General features: G+C 35.6%; 1 pseudogene; it reads right to left on the reverse strand.

Moving 5' to 3' along the window:
• Positions 1–3,702: 3,702 nt before the first annotated feature.
• On the reverse strand, positions 3,703–5,307 carry LOC112733151 (uncharacterized; annotated as a pseudogene).
• Positions 5,308–5,702: the final 395 nt, after the last annotated feature.

Here is a 5,702-nt window from a genome sequence, read left to right on the forward strand (position 1 = left end):
TATTACCATTAATTATTATCATTACCATTAGTTCCATTCACTTGGCGGAAGCCTCTAAGTGAACAAAAGAAAAGAAAATGGAAATGTGGTTTATATGCATATGTACATATATATAATTATGACACATGTTTCATCAATTTATTAACCATGACACCTAATACTTAACACCACAAATCCTCATATATCACCATCGGCCTTAATTATTTTCATTTTCCTTCCTTCATCACCGTATGAACTTGAAAGAAAAGAGGGAGAGACTGAGAGTGTGCTTGAGAAGAACCGTGACCTCCCATGAGCTTTTGCCTTCGATTTCTTGTGATCCGTAACTCCAATTAAAAATCTAATATGATAAGTATTTGTATCTTCCTCCTCTACATGGTAACGTCACTTTTGTTCACTACAAGACACACGTCGAATAGCGGCAATTTTTTATGGATTTGCCGCAATTTTAGATACCAGCAGTTCCAGAAGCGTTGTGATTTAGGGGGTGGATATTTGATTTTGCAGTGGTTCTAAGAAACCGCTGACACAACCGATACAAAACCAAGGATTAGCGTTGTTTGATTTAGCGGCGGTTTAAAACCACCGCTATTGCAATGAGCGGATTTAAAAAATAAATGGCAGCAATTACAAAACCACCACAAACTTATGTGCATTTTCAAAAAAAAATTTGCAACAGTTTTGAACCGCTGCAATTTCATAAACAAACTTAAAGAAAAAAAAAACTAACTAATCTTAATAATTTATACCATTTTTCTTTATTATAACCTATTTTCTTTACATCATGTTTATCAAATTTGAGATATTGATATAAAAAATACTAAATACAAAATATTAAACTCATAGATTAATCCAAAATGTTAGCTAAAAAAACACTTATTTGTAAAATAAAAAAACATGATATTCGAGCACTACTTATGCACATACTAGCATATATATATAGGGGAAAAATAAAACTAAGGTAGTAAAAATAGGCATCTTAAAAAAAATCCTAAATATTAAAGTCCCGTTGAAAGTCATCACTAACAAATATAAACCACGAAACATATTTCATTTGGAATATAAACAAGTTAATTTTAGGGATAAGTATTGTTTTGGTCCCTCACGTTGAGGGTTGGAATCAAACCCGTCCCTGGTGTATATTTTTATTTAAAATCATCCTTAATGTTGTATTTGATTTTAAAATTGTCCTTTTAAATATTTTATTTTTTTAAATGACAAAAATACCCCTTTTTTTCACCATTTCATTCTTCTTGTTCTTCTTCCTCCAGGAGAACAAATTCTGTTCTTGTTCTTCTTCTTCCAGAAGAAGAAATTCTTCCATTAACAAACTCAAAACTTCAAATCTTAATACAATTAACAAAATCCAATTACAAGAATTAAAAATACTCAAATTCATCTCCAATTACAAAAATAAAAAAATTATCATTTTAATTATCAAGAACAATCAAATACAAGAAAAAAAGAACAAAAATTAGAGAGAAACACAAAATTCAAAAACAAAAATACAACAGTAATCCAAAAATCCAAAAGTCCAGAAATAAGAATAAAAACAAAACCAATAATAAAAATTAGGAAATTAGGGATTATGATGAACAACATCAAATTCTCCAAATCTAACAACAACAACATATTTAATTTCTTTTTAAAACAGAAAGAATGAAACTTTATCTTATAAAAATCATGGAGGTCGCCGTTGTTGCTCTTGGAGATCGCCATCGGAGTGGAGGTCGTCGTTGGCCGCTGCTGCACTTGGAGATCACTGCACCGTCGAGGTGAAGGTCGTCATTGGCCGCTGCTGTGCTTGGAGGTCACTAAGCCGTTGGGTGGAGGTTGCTGCGCCGTCGGAGTGGAGCGCCGTGCCGTCAGGGTGGAGGTCGCCGCCATCAGGGTGGAGGTCGCCGTCGAGGTGAAGTGTGTGTGGCGGTTGTCTGTAATGGAGAAGAAGAAGAAGAAGAAGGAGGTGGTGTGTGATGGTTGTGTGTGAAGAAGAAAAAGAAGAGTGATTGTTGTGTGTGAAGAAGAAGAAGGAGAAGGAGCTGCGCTATGTGTTTTGTGTTGTAACGGTGGAGTGAAGAAGATAAGGTTTGAAGTTAGAGAGGTGAGAGAATACAAGGGTAAAATGGTCAAAAAGGATGATTTTAATACCAAATATAACATTAAGGACGATTTTAAATCAAAATATACGTCAGGGACGAGTTCGATTCCGACCCTTAACGTGAGGGACCAAAACAATATTTATCCCTTAATTTTATAACTACATCTAATTAAATTTTTCTTTTTTTTATACTCTCTCTTTCTTGTTTTTTCTCCATTTTCTTCAATTAAAAATTTTTTGTTATCAATTTTCAAACTATTAAACTAACTTAATTGAACTTAATCATTAAAATAATTTAGTCGTGTAACATCACCGCCAACAAAATACCGGAGAGAAATATAGACAGTAATTACAACTTGCAACGCTACAAACCAAATTTCACAAATCAAACTTATTCAAATACTCTTGTAGAACTTGCTTTGATAATTTTAACAACTTGCGGCTATAAAGTATCATCACCTAAAAGCATAACACAGATCCAATTTATCTGATCCTTCATTGACATGTGAATAGGAACCATGCTGACTAACCAGAAAATGAAGCAAATGAGGCAGAATCCATGATGTCTAAACAAAAAGGGAATGATGTTTCTTTCCCTCTTACCTATTGTCAAGTGTAATCTTATAACATTTAACATCTTTCGCATGCTTTTTTTTGTCCCACTTAAAGAGCGTGAGAAATCACACTTTATAACAACAATCGACAAAAAAAATTGAGAAAATCTATTTTTTGAAATAACTGAAATTTACCTGGAAAACCCTGAATTATAACTCATTCAATCACACTTTGCAACAGATGCTAAGTATCTTCCAGCCATGAAGAAAGTATGCAAGTGAATAAGAGACCAGATGACCCTCAATATAAAGTTATAAAAAAAATAACAAAAAGGAAAGGAAAGGAAAAGAAAAAAAAAAAGAAATAACTTTGGAATATACAAGTTTCTAGTATGCTAGTTAATGTTCAATACGTCAAAAAACACAGAACTAAAGGAATACGTAAGCTTGTTATATCATTTGAGTTAACTGGAACTACGGCACGGACGATAAATGCCAAAACAATAAAAGATGCAAGTATGAAAGGGTATATTGCTAGGGTAAAGAGTGAAGAGTGAAAATTGCTTTTTATAGAATTAAAAAAAATTCACCAATAAAAATTTATATGTTCATTCTAAATTAAAGAAATCTTCACTCTTTACCCAATTCTACTCTAAATTCCCGAATGAAACATAAGTACATTTGACACCATTTACATTCGATATATAACAAATCATAATAGAGTTAACTAGGAAAACAAATATATCCCAAGTCCTACGATGAATTCAAGAGTATCATAAGCTTCTTTAATCCTCTCAATCTGTAAAAAGAAGTCAACAAGAGTAATAGATTTTCCATTTTCTAATATTCTTGGAGCTCAAGAAATGAAAACTAGAAGCCAACATGCAAGATATCGAAGACAATAATTTCAGAGATATACTTAGGCAAAATAGGAGGTAGTAGATTTTCAAGCTAAACTTTGATAAGCCTTTTACTTTAAAGTAAGGGACCATTCGTCTCACAATTTCTATGGAGTCTCTGACAATATGAAATCTAAACAACTTAAAAGAGTTTTCTGAACTGAGAAAACAATATTTTGATTCTCCTTCTCACAAATCAATCTAAAGCTCAAGTATAGGAATATTGGATAGTAGCAATAGCAAGTTATAAAATGATCAAAACAGAACGCAGAAAGAATAACAAAATAAATTATGCTTGATACAAAATCTGCCAGAGGACTCAACAAGTGAAAACAACACATGGCAGCCACCAAGAGTTAAATCAAGCAGTGAAATCTAACAGTAAATCCTAATAATAACCTTAAGCAGCCTTCTTACTTTTCTTAGCCCTCACTTTCTTTTTCAAATCATCTTCTTCTGACTTCAATAGAGATTGTTTCTTCTTGATATTCTTCCCCTTCTTTCCTAAATCTCCATCCTTAGCAGATAATTCACTATTCTGACTCTTCTCGATGGAATTTTCCTTCATCACTTTTGCAGATTTATTCAGTTTACCACTTTTCTTAACAGATTTTTTCAATTCTTTGACACTGCTCAACTCACTCAATGCCCCTTTCTTCCTCTTCTTATTCGCCAATTCTCCACTACCTTTTCCAGCATCCTTTAAATCTTCCTCCATAACAACACCACCACCATCATCCTCACTACCTGCCACATATTCAACATTATCCTCACCAACTTCGCTATCCATGTATCTAACTTCATGAATCCTTCCCTTCTTCTTCTTCTTCTTCACTGCCTTCGCGCCACTATCGTCTTCGCCCTCTTCCTCCTCCTCCTCCATCGTCTGCTTCTCTTTCTCTGCCTCCTCAACCTTACTTCCCTCAATCCTCAACTTCACCTCCGGAATAGCCTGGAAGACAGGCAGCGCCAGCGACTCGTAAAGCTTAACATGCAAGGACCTCACATTCGCCCACTTCTTCAGCACAACCTCAACAACCCCCTCAATGACAGCCATTATATTCTCAACAATCTGCTCACTCTCCATGGAAACCTTGGCAACCTTCACAACACAATAAGTCCCCATTCCAAGAAACAGAAGCGCCGACGAACACGCCTTATCCACCTGCTCCTTCCAATTCTTCTTAGTCAAGTCCACCTACACTGCCTTCTTCTTCTTAAAGAATTTCTTCCCCAACAGCCTGGGCATCAAAGGCACCACTCTCTTATCAGCGAAAAAAGATCATATGAATCACAGAGCTTCCGCTTTGCCTCGAAAGGGCGGTAATCGGAGGCCAGCTTCGACAACCTGAGGACCTTGGAAACGGCGACGTTATTGGCCTTGATCTTCTTTTGAGCTTCTTGTTTAGTGAGTTTGGATTTGGACCTGTCGTCGATGATGAGGCAAGTCTCGTTGAAGGGAGAGAGGAGAGAGTGGGGTAAAGGGACCTTGTAAGGGTTAATGCGGGATTTGTGAGGGATGGTTTTCAGAGTGACGACTAAGTAAATGAATTCTTTGTCAGTGTCGAAGAGTTTGGGTTTGTGAGACTCGGAATTGGAATCTCGCCACTTCAGGAGAGCCTCCACGACGCTCTTCACCGTCTCGGTGGGTATTCTTGGAGAGGCTGCGGAAGCCATTTCGGAGAGAAGAGGAAGAAGAAGAAAGGGGGCGGGGCGGGTAATTAGGGTTTTGGATTTTTGCCTTTGAGGTTTTAGAGGGGTATTTTGATTTGATCCGATAGTGTCCGAGTCTGAGCTGCTTTTTTTTTTGGGAAAAGTCTAGGGCCAGCAACTTTTTCAAATTCTGGCCAGCATGTAACCAGCAAAGAAAAGTGAGCCATTGGATGAAATCTCATACCAATCTCACACCATTAAAATCATCATTGATGGCTATTTGATGGCTACAAATCACAAAAGTTGGTGGCTCCCTAGCACTCCTCATAAATTGAATTCAATATTACTGATTTATCGTTTTTTTATATATTTGCTATTTTTATAGGTAAAATCGTGAGAATATATAAGTATTATGTTTGATATTTTAGTATAAAATTCATACATCTCCCAAGGTTTAGGAAAAAAATGTAATCCTATGAAAACTTGAGGATTTTTTAT

The sequence above is a fragment of the Arachis hypogaea genome, chromosome 13, assembly GCF_003086295.3.
Source record: "Arachis hypogaea cultivar Tifrunner chromosome 13, arahy.Tifrunner.gnm2.J5K5, whole genome shotgun sequence".
NCBI lineage: Eukaryota > Viridiplantae > Streptophyta > Magnoliopsida > Fabales > Fabaceae > Arachis > Arachis hypogaea.